Here is a 12,297-nt window from a genome sequence, read left to right on the forward strand (position 1 = left end):
TGGTAACCAGGAGAATAGTAGGAAGAGTTAAGGATGTACAAGTTGTAAGGGGAGAGAGTTGGGGAATATCAGATAATTTTCTGGTAGAAGGTAAGTTGAGAGTGGAGGATAGATGGAGAAAGAGGAAAAGGACAGAAGGTAGGGAGGTATTTACCTAGTTGTATTTAGCTAGTTGTAATAAACAGGAGGGGAGCTATGCTCGTGGTGACCCATCTTTGTATCAAGTTTTATCTTAAAATCTTATATAGTGTTTGCACATACTGTTTTGTTGTCTAATTTGTTCCATGCATTAATCGCTATGTGTGGGAAACTTCCTTTTCAATTTTTTTCTATAACTATCCTTTTTCAGTTTTTTTCCATGTCCTCTCGTTTTACCGTTGTCCCACACTAACAGGTCGTTCCTGTCTAAAACTTCCATTCCTTTCATTATTCTGTAGATAGTCAGCAAATCTCCTCTTTCTCTTTCTTGTTCCAGAGTTGGTAGGTTCAGTTTGGATAGTCTTCGCTCATATGTTTGGTGAGAGTCGGTGATAGTTTGGTTGTCGCTCTTTGTAATCTTTCTAGTTTCTTAATATTTGTTTTGGTACTGGGTATCCAAAGTGATGCTGTGTACTCAAGTTTTGGTCTTATTAGTGTAGTTAGTATTTTCTTTATCATTTCTTCATCCATATAAGTAAATGCCACTTTGATTGACCGCAATAAATTGTAGGTTTCTCCGAATATTTTATTTATATGCTTATCAGGTTTCATGTCCTTTCCAATCATCACTCCAAGATCTTTTTCAGAGTTTGCTTTTATTATTTTTTTTCTCCAATTCTGTAATCTTTTGATATTCTGCTTTTACTCATTCCAAATTCCATTATACTGCATTTCTTTATATTAAATTTCACTTCCCACTTTTGAGTCCAATTCCATATCGTGTCCAGATCTTGTTGCAATGAGTTGCAGTCCTCTTCCGTTTTTACCTTAAGTAATTTTGCATCATCTGCAAAAAAATTCATATAGCACTACACGCATTCATTCATGTCATTAATGTATACGGCAAAACATGATCGAGGCCAGTACCGATCCTTGCGGGACACCGCTTTTTACTTCTTCCCAGTTGGAGAATTTTTCTCTAATTACAATTCTCATTTTCCTCCTAATCAGGAAGTCTTTCATCCATTCCAATAATTTTCCTCTAATGCCACCCTTTGACTCTATCTTATTTATTAGTTTCCTATGAGGTACCTTATCGAATGCCTTTTGCAGGTCCAGAAAAGCACAGTCTGCCCATCCATCTCTTTCTTGTATTATGTCTACTAATCTTGAATAAAAGATCAGATTTGTTGTACATGATCTCCCTTGTCTGAATCCAAATTGATTTGGGTTCAGTATAGATTTTTCTTCCAGGTATTTAACCCATCTCTTTTTGAAAACTCTTTCACAAATTTTTGCTATTGAGCTTGTTAGTGAGACCAGTCTGTAGTTAGATGAATCTTCTTTATCACCTCCCTTATAAATTGGTACAATGTTTGCCTTTTTCCAGTCCAATGGTACTTTTCCTTCTTGAAGTGAAGATTTAATTATATTATATATTTTATCAGTTAATTCCTCCATACATTCCTTCAGTATCCAGTTTGCAATTCCATCTGGGCCATGTGATTTTCTGACATCAAGGGTTTTGATTTGATCACTGATTTCTTTTTGTGTTACATTTATTTCTTTCATTGCTGGGGATAATTCTCTCTATCTACACTGTTAGCCGAGTTTTCTATTGTGAATACTGATCTGAAGTGGTTCATAATTTCAGCCATCTCCAGTTCTTCTGTATATTCCTTTTTATCTTGGCACAGTTTTTCTATTTCTTTATTTGTTTTTCAGTTTTCCATTTACATATTTGTAAAATAGTTTGGGTTCTTCCTTACATTTGTCTATTATCTTATTTTCATCATTCCTCTTTTCATCTCTGCGTATTTTTACATATTCGTTTCTTAGTTTGATGTACGTTTGCCATTTGCTTTGTTTCTTATCTCTTTTCCACTTTTTCCAAGCTTTGTCTCTTTTTTTTCCTTAGCTTCACTACATCTTTTGTTGTACCAGCTCTTTATGTATGCCTTTTCCATTTTTTGTTGTGGTACATATATGTTCACTCCTTCATTATAAATTTCTTTTAATATGTTCCATATTTCTTCTATCCCTGTATCTTCGTTTTGGATTTTTTCCCAGTTTGCATTGCAAAAGAATGTTTTAAGTTTCTCAAAGTTTTTGTTATACATAGGTCTTCCTATTCTATGTTTATCATTTTTACTTTGGTCCATTTGTTCTTTCAATTCCATTTCTATTAGTACGTGGTCACTTTTTCCTATCGGAGTTTTATAATCAATTTTTTCAATAATCTCAGGTTCTGTCGTAAGTATTAAATCCAATTTTGAGGGTTCTTCATCTCCTCTGTATCTAGTATTTTCTCTAATCCACTGGGTCATTGTGTATTCAATGGTCAAGTCAAGGAGTACATTGCCCCAGTGTTTCCTCCCTTCACTGTCATTTCTTCCCAGCATATTTCTTTTGAATTAAAGTCACGCATAATTACTGTATTTCCTCCATCTTTCAGTGTTTAAATTAATTCATCTTTTGTATCTTCTAGTAACTCAGAATGATCCCTTTCTGTCCAGGCTTGTGTTTTAGGAGGTACATATACCACTGCAAATTTTCTTTTCTTCATTTGTTTACCTGCTTAAACTGCTTAAATGAGAAAGAAAAGGAGAAGGAGTACAAGAAGCTGAGAGAGGAGTGGGAGGGAGTGAAGAATAGAGTAGAACTAGGAGGGGAGGAAGAATGAGGATGGTTCAAGGAGGGAGACAAGATGGGCAAAGATAGTGTGTGGAGCAAGGATGACAGGAGGAAATAGAAGGAAGGGTAATGAGTGATGGGTTGATAAAGCAAAGTAGGTAGTAGAAGAGAAGAAGCAAGTATTCAGAGATTGGTTACAAAATAGGATGAAAGAATCATATGAGAAGTACAAAAAAAAGTAAAGCATAAGATAAAGGAGGCAAAGAGGAGAGCAAATGTGAAATGGGGTAAGAATATGACAGCGAATTTTAAAAGTAATAATAGGTTTTGGAAAAAAAAATTAAGAGGAAGAGGAGGCAATTCAAGTAGAGAAGAAAAGGTAAAAGGTGGATATGATAATGGAAAAGATGGCAGTAAGAGGAAGATGGGAAGTGCATTTTTGGGAGTTAAATATGAAGGAGGATAGGGAGGGGAAGGTAGTTGCAGTGGAAAACGCTAAGAAAATGAGTCATGAGTGAAGAAAATAGAGTTGCGGTGAAGGCAGTTGTTAAGATGATGAGAACAGGTAAGGCACCTGAGTTGGATGGGTGTCATGCAGTGCCTAAAAAAGGGAGGTACAGTGATGGTGGACTGGCTGGTGAGATTATTTAATGTTTGTTTAAAAGAGGGTAGGCCTGAGGACTTAAGGAGTGCCTGTATAGTTCTGCTTTACAAAGGAAAAAGGGACAAGTGTGAGGGTAGTAGTTTTAGAGATCAGTTTGTTAAAAGTAGTAGGGAAGGCTTATGGGAGGGGATTGATTGAAAGGAACAGAGGGAGTAATTGGTGAGGAACAGTGTGGATTTAGGACAGGTAGTGGGTTGCATGGATCAGATTTTTGTGGTAAGGATGTTTTTTGGGCCTTTATGGATTTGGAAAAGGCTTATGACGGAGTAGACAGGAAGGCACTGTGGGAAGTATTGCAGATATATGGGATAGAAAGAAAGCTATTAAGAGCAGTCAAGAGTTTTTATGAGAGTAATAGAGCCTGTTGGAATCAGAAATGGAGAGAGTGAGTGGTTTGAGGTAAAGATGGGACTTCACCAGGGATGTGTTATGTCACCTTGGATGTTCAATTTATACATGAATGGGGTGGCATGAGAGGTAAATGAAGGGTAATGGGTCAGGGGATTGAAGATAGTTAAATAAAATGAAGACAGGTGGGAGATAAGACAGTTGTTTACTGATGACACTTCACTTGTGGCAGGATGAGGGGAGGGATTGAGGAAGTTGACAAGGTTTGGAGGATGTGCATAAGAAGGAAGTTGAAAATGAATGTGGGTAAAAAGTATAATAGAGGTTACTAGGCTGGATAGAGTGAGAAATAAGGAGGAGAACAAGGGTGGAAAGGGAGTTGGGAGAGTGTTGATGAAAGAGTATTGGGATGGTTTGGACACATGGAAAGAATGAAGAAAGATTAGTAAAAGATGTGTGGAAGGATTGAACATGAGGAGGCGACCAAGGATGAGATGGATGGGTTGAAATGGGCATTGGGAAAGAGGGGAATGTTTGTTGAAGGAGGACAGAATACAAGAGAGGGGTGAATGGAGAATGGTTGTGTATGGAAGATGCTGTGATGCATGAAATGGAGTGGGGGGGATAGTATATGTGGAAAAGAATTTAATGCAGCTCAAAGGGATTTCTCTCCATCTCTTTTTCTGCATAAGGAGACAGAGAGGAGGGGAGGTCACCAGTTAATTAAAGTGGCCTTGCTGTGGATGTGCTGTGTCTTGTGACACTACTTCTGACCCGGGGCAGTGGGTGAGATGCAGGAATGACCCATCATCCCGGAGGAACCAAAATAAGAGGGAGGGAGGGGGGGGGAATGGGAGTGGAGTATGGGGGGATGGAATGGGTGGGAGTGGATTTATGCCTTTGATTTTTGGATACCTCACTTGTAAGATGAAAAAAGCCTTTGATATATATATATATACATATATATATTGGAACTTTGTAACAAGTTTGAAAATGAAGACATGGATCTAGTTACAAGTTTATTTCTGACCTCTGAAAAAGCTTGGAGCACAACCAGTCAGGAAATTCTCAGAACTAGACCCATGTATTTTTTTTTTTATACCTTTTTCAGTGTATATGTATTTATGTGTATATACATATTTATATATATATATTCCAACATTTTAGAAAATCTTATTTTGTGGTATTTTATGAAATAATCCCATTCCAAGAATTTCCTGACTTCCTGGCATAGCAGTTAAAAGAAATGTGGCACTTTTGCCAGCACTAGGCTTAGCAAGGTCACCTGACTGTAGTGACAGCGCAGACTTAATTCCTCACAGATTCATTGGCTTGGAACTATGCTCTTGGATGAAAAAATAAGTGCCAGAATGTATTCTTCATTTACAGGCCATCAGTGGCCCATCACATGTCCAAAATACTTGATACCCATAAAAGCAACAGCCCTGCCCAAGATCTTCCATGCATCATAAATACACCTTCATTTAAGTCAGTTTGAGTTTATTTAAATAAGATGAAACATATGTTGCATAATTCATTGCTTATAGTTCAAAAGAATCACATTCTAGAAAAATTTACAATCTTTTGTTAAATTCAATGTTTCAGTACCTGTTTGGTCCTCAAGGTACCAAAAAAAGGACCACCATATGTATATATATTTGCTCAAAATCACTGGGAAATAAGAGACATTAACCAAATGTTTTGTCTATTAAGACATCTTCAGTTTTTTATTATTTTGCATTCCCAGCTATCATAATAGTTTAAAGTGTTTGGAATACACATCTTATTTCACAGTGAATTTTAGCAGATAAATCATATAAGGAAAGACTAAAAACACTAGGTCTGCCAATTTTGAAAGATTGAGGAGAAAGAAATTATGCAATTACAGTAACCAGGTCACCAAAAGGAATAGATTGAATTGACAGAAGAGATCTCTTGATTAAGGAGAGGAAGGCTTTCAGATTTTATGAAAAAAAAAGGAAAAGTACATGTCTGAAGGATGTGAAAAATTAGTTTTCCATTGAGATGCATAAATATTTGAAATGGCTTAGGAAATATAGCCCAAACTGTATCAATACTTAAATTCAAATTTAGATATCATTGGTAATGCCAAATGATTATGATATAGATGAATGAATATGAGGCTAGGTATGATCAATCTGAGCATTGTTCCTTTCCTCTAAACTACAATTGGATAAATACATGTCTGTGAATTGTGTGGCTTATGTAATATACAGTATATATCACTGGGACAGAATGTAATAGCACATTTGTGAAATGCACAAAAATACCACAGTGAGAACTAAAAAGAAAGTTATAATTCTATACCAGCACTTAATGTACAGCCTTTCCTGCTTCTGCTTTGGTATGTATTTATCTCTCTATAGATTTCTTTTAATAGACTCCTTTTCTCTTCCATCTTGTTTCTTCATTAAAGAACTTTTTCCAATTCACTTTTGGAGAGAATTTTCTGAGTTTCTCTGAATCCATTTTGTTGTACATTAGTCTTCCTTTTCTGTGTTTCTCATTTCTTCCCAAATAAATTTCCTCTTTTAGTTCAAACTTGATTAGTATGTGGTCACTCTGCCCAATTGGTGTCTTGTATTCCATTTTATCCACAATTTCATACTCTGACATAAATATTAAGTTTAGTCTTGATAGTTCTTCATTGTTTCTATATCTGGTATTTTCCTTCACCCATTGAGTCATTGTGTATTCTGTGGTCATATCCAGTAGTATATTTCCCCAAAGGTTGTCTCCACCTTTCACTTTCATCTCTTCCCAACATATTTATTTAGAGTTAAAGTCACCCATAATCACTATGTTTTCTCCTTTGAGTACAGGTACTCCTCGTTTAACGACCTACTCGGTTAACGACAACTCGGAGTAACGACGGGCTTTATGACATTCGTTTAACGTAAATCTCCCGAAGTTACGACGTCGTGTACGATAATTAAGTTGGCTGAGGCAAATTTGTATGTTATAAATGACCTTGTACAGTGGATGTTAGCTGTGAGGTAAAGTGTTCTGAAGCTTAGGTCTACATTACCATTCTGCAAGCTGGAAAAACTACCTGGGGTACAATATATACCGACAGTGGTAAATTTTTAGTTTCGACCAAGGGCGCAATATAGCAATAGAAAATTAATTACTAATTTTGTAAATTATAATGTATCAACGTAATATGCAATTTTGTGAGCGGAAAAAAAAGGGTGCTAAAACAAATTTCGTAAGTAACGAAGTCATGTCGGACGAATGGTACACCATATTTGTTATGATAGATGCCGATGTCGAGGAAATGAAAGGATGATAAATTAGCTTAACCTAAACTAACCTAACCTGTATTTGATAAATCATTACCTGCAAATTAAATGTCATCCGGCTCGTCCTCGTTGTCGTCGTCGTGAGAGACGTTGGCAGACGACAAGATGGCGTCCCGATCCTATGCTACCGACTTCGTTCATTAGCATATTTTCTTGTAGCATGGTATTTTTTACTTTCATTTCCGCCCACAAAATTGCATATTACGTTGATACATTTTAATTTACAAATTTAATAATTAATTTTCTATTGCTATATTGCGCCCATGGTCGAAACTAATAAAAATACCCCGGTATTCAATATGGAATGTCAGCATACGCGGATTTGGTCATATACGGTAATTTCGGGAAAATAACCACCGTAAATAAAGCTTTAATGTACTGTATAAAAGAGGGAAATACACGAAAATAAAGATACATGTATTGCTGGACATTGTACATACAGTACATGTACGTACATGTATACACTTTCGCTTAATGACCAATCCGGTTAACGACGGCGCGCTGGTCCCAATTGTCGTTAAACGAGGAGTACCTGTAATTCATTTAATGCATGCTTTGTGTCTACCAACATTTTGGAATGGTCATTCTCTGTCCAAGAATATGTTTTTGGGGCACATATATCTACAAAGTTTCTACTTTTTATGTCACTGTTTTCAACTTTTATCATAATCAGCTCCAGATTATTATTTTCTTCTGTTATCTTTGTCACATTTAAGCCTTTTTTAGTCAAGAACATGACTCCTTCCTGTTTCTCCTTTCTATTTTTTATCCAATGATTATATAAATCTTGGCCCACAGTATTAGGTGGTGGTGGACCTTTTAATTTCGTCTCTACAATTCCCATTATATCCAGTTTCTCTTCTGCCAGATAGTCATTTAATTCATTTAGTCCTGAAAACATGCCATGTTTGTATACATTATTTTTACATTTTCCCTTCCTCCTTTTTTGTTTCTTGTGTTGCTTTTATACACACACACACATATATATATATATGCACCATTTTCTCAGCCTCAGGTCTACTCTCCAAAAAAACTCATTCTTTTTGGTCTCCTCTCTCGTTTTTCTCATCTGCTCCATTTCTTAGTGCTTTTCCCCCCTCTTTTTTCTCATTGCTCATTTCTCTTTTATTCATACATTTTTGTAATTTTCGTTTTTGGTCAACTTTAGTTTTGATAGTACTGCCATCATTTGAGACTTTTTTTTTTTTTTTTTTATAGACCCATTCTATGCACTTCCTCTGTTTCTTATTAAATTTCTTGCCCCTCTTCTATTTCTCAGAATTTCTTTTGTAATTTCTCTTTTTCTCTTAGGTATCTAGCTACATCGTGTTTTTCTTTAATACCATAAACTAATATTCACTTTTTAATCCACTGGGTCTCTGATCCAGTTCTCTTTCTCCTTGATTACTTTAATAATTGTTTCTTTTGCATTCTCTTCCACTTGTTGCTGTACTATTTCTTTAAAATTTATATTCAGGTTTTCTTGTTCCACTTTCCATTGATTTCTTATTTCTTGGAGATCTGTCTCTTTTATTGTTTTTCCAACTTTCTTGAATTTGTTCTTTTACTTTTTTTTTTTTCAAAGCCTCATTTTTGTTTATATCTTAATTTTTTCATTCTTTCGTTCTCACTTTTGACTGTTTAATTCCTTTTTAGATTGTTAAGCTCTCTGTTGGTTTCAGCATATTATCTTTTCAACTGGTTCACTTCTTTATAAATTGCCCTGTATTCAGCTGTCAGATCTATAACTTAATTAATAATTCTGTCATCTGATTTCTTAGGATATTTTTATATCTTGATCCAACTTCGGTTTTTTCACTTTTATATTGCAACTTATTTTGGGGGGATAACACCTAACGGTGTGTGTATTTACCTAGTTGTATTTACCTAGTTGTATTTTGCGGGAAGGGGAGCTATGCTCGTGTTGTCCCGCCTTTGTATCTTGCAGTGTCTAGTTTGTTTTTAAACTCATGAATGGTTTTTGCGCATACTATTTCATTGTCCAGTTTGTTCCAAGTGTCCAAAACTCTATGAGGAAAACTGTTTTTCTTCAGTTCTCTTCTATAGCTATGTTTTTTTATTTTCTTTCCATGTCCTCTTGTGTTTCTTTTGTCCCAGTTAAGTAAGTTCTCACTATCGAGTACCTCTGTGCCTTTCATGATTCTGTAGATGGTCAATAGGTCACCTCTCTCTCTTCTTTGCTCCAGTGTCGGTAACTCCAGTTTAGCCAATCTCTCTTCGTATGATAGGTTTGCAAGTGCAGGTGCCATTTTTGTAGCTGCTCTTTGGATTCTTTCTATTTTCTTTATATTCTTTTTGGTACTGGGGGACCACAATGTCGCTGCATACTCTAATCTAGGCCTTATCAATGTAACCAATATTTTTTTCATCATGTCTTCGTCCAAGTATGTAAACGCCACTTTTATTGATCTTAGCAAGTTGTAAGTCTCCCCGACAATTTTGTTAATCTGTATATCATAGGACAAGTCGTTCGTGATAATTACTCCCAAATCTTTTTCGGATCCTACTTTCTTTACTTCTTTGGTTCCAATTGTATATTTTCCTGATATTCTGTTTTTGCTTTTTCCAAACTCCATTATGCTACACTTCTTAGTATTAAAGTCCACTTCCCATTTCTGACTCCAGTTCCATACCCTATTTAGGTCTTCTTGCAGTGCTTCACAGTCCTCATCAGTTTCTATTTTCCTTAGCAGTTTGGCGTCATCGGCAAAGAAGCTCATGTAGCAGTTCACGTCCTCATCCATGTCATTCATATAGATAGCAAACATTATTGGTGCCAGCACAGATCCTTGCGGTACTCCACTGATCACCTCTTTCCAGTCTGAATATTTTTCTCTGAGCACTACTCTCATCTTTCTACCAGTCAGAAAGTCCTCTATCCATTTTAGTAGGTTTCCCTGTATTCCTCCTATGTGTTCCAGTTTTTTTTAGTAGTTTTCTGTGTGGTACTTTGTCAAAGGCTTTTTGCAAGTCTAGGAATGCACAATCAGCCCATCCATTTCTTTCTTGCACTATGTCTATTAGTCTTGAGTAAAAGCATATTAAGTTTGTGGAGCATGATCTTCCTTGTCTGAATCCGAATTGTCTTGGGTTTAATATGTCATTGTCTTCCAGATGTTTTACCCATCTATTCTTGATTATTTTCTCACAAATTTTGGCAATGGTGCTTGTTAGTGATACTGGCCTATAGTTGGTGGGTTCTTCTTTGTTTCCTCCTTTGTGTATTGGTACAATGTTAGCGTTTTTCCAGTCCTCGGGTATCTTTCCTTCTTTGAGTGAGCTGTTTATTAAGATGTGTATTTTGTCTGTTAGTTCTTCTTTGCACTCCTTTAGAATCCAATTTGCAATACCGTCCGGGCCATGTGATTTTCTGACATCCAGCCTTGATAAATGTTCTGATATTTCCTTTAGTGATGCTGTAAACTCATTCATGAGGGGAGATTTCTTGTTTTTGTCTATGTCACAATTCGGTATTTTCTCTCTGGTGAAAACAGATTTAAAGTGATTGTTCATGACTTCGGCCATCTCTAAATCTTCTGTGTATTCTATGTTTCCTTGGCATAGTTTCACCAATTCCTGTTTGTTTTTAAGTTTACCATTCACATACCGATAGAATAGTTTGGGTTGCTCTTTGCATTTGTCTATAATATCCTTCTCATGGTTCCATTTCTCCTCTCTTCTCACATTAACATACTCATTTCTATAGTTAACATAAATTTGCCATTTGCTTTGTTTTTTGTCTTTTATCCACTTTTTCCAAGCTTTGTCCCTTCTGTCTTTTGCCTCACTGCATCTTTTGTTGAACCAACATTTAATGTACTCTCTCTCTCGCTTTTGTCTTGGTACATGCCTGTTTACCCCTTCATTGTAGTTTTCCATCAATATATTCCATTTCTCTTCCACTGCTGTTTCTTCCCTGTAAAATATTTCCCAGTTTGCATTCCGGAAGAATGTCTTTAGTTTTGTAAAGTCTGTTTTGTTGTACCTCAGTCTTCCTTTCCTATGCTTTTCGTTCCTCTCTATGTCTATTTCTTCCTTTAGTATAGTTTCGATGAGTACATGGTCACTCTTTCCAATTGGTGTCTCATACTGGACTTTATGCACTATTTCAGGCTGTGTGTGTATATATATGTGTGTATATATATGTATATATATATATATATAATATATATATATGTATATCATATGTATTTATAAACATATATGTGGGTGTGTATATATTATAATAGTGGAACCTTAGTTTTGCAAAATTCAGTTATGTGAAAGGTGTGAATATCCAGAGTGGAATTTTCATTCAAATATGATTATCTGCATGATTTATGAAAACATACATAAGCTCCTCAGAAAAAAATCCCTCCCCCACCTAATAAGAACCATTATGGCATACCTGCACTGAGGGACCATGTGGCATTAAGACAGTACCAACATAGAATATCCCTAGCCACAGATTCAAAGTGACTCAGATGTAACTGCTACACAGGCAATATAGAGCTATTACTACAATGCCCTGCACTAACAATCTTGAGACATCAATACAATATATCTTCCCTAAGTGACTTATGATCCTACCTGGAGGCTATTGTAGGTTACTTGAAGGCCATACGTTTTCTGCAAGAGAGACCAGTGTCAACAGATTAAATATGTGTGTGTGTGTATATATATATGTATATATACATGTATATATATGTTGAAATATGTAAGACAGATGAGTGGATGGGTGGTGAGATAAACACAGGGAACCATTAGGGATTTATTCTGATGTTTCATCCTTACCAGGACTTCTTCAGAGTACATACACCTTCAAACAATTCACACCCTAAATACCCGCCGAATCTATCCACGCTCCACCATGATCAACCTGACCTCTCGTCCTCCTACTCTCTGCCTCATGAAGTATCAAATGGCTCATTGTTTTTGTTAATTTAAGAAACCCATTGCAGTGGTTGTTGTTTGGATGGGAAGCGATGTAAGCTGCTTCAGTTATTTTTCTTCTTTTCTTAGGAAATCCTTTCTGCAGCACCTCTACTCTGCCCCAGTCTGGTAAGAGCCCATGAGTATCTACATGAACCACTAGTGAGTTTGATACTCGGTGTGCCTTGATTTCATTCCTGTGCTCAAATGTCCACTGCTGGTTTCCCCGTAGTAGCTCATAGGACAGTTTTCACATGG

At 36.1% G+C, this 12,297-nt stretch overlaps 1 protein-coding gene across 2 annotated transcripts in view; it reads left to right on the forward strand.

Annotated features, from left to right (window-relative positions):
* Positions 1–12,297, forward strand: part of LOC143031309 (uncharacterized) — a 31,527-nt gene that overhangs the window by 16,817 nt on the left and 2,413 nt on the right. The window lies entirely within an intron of this gene.

Source organism: Oratosquilla oratoria, chromosome 12 (genome assembly GCF_046742065.1).
Source record: "Oratosquilla oratoria isolate Oo_2021 chromosome 12, ASM4674206v1, whole genome shotgun sequence".
NCBI classification, from domain to species: Eukaryota; Metazoa; Arthropoda; class Malacostraca; order Stomatopoda; family Squillidae; genus Oratosquilla; species Oratosquilla oratoria.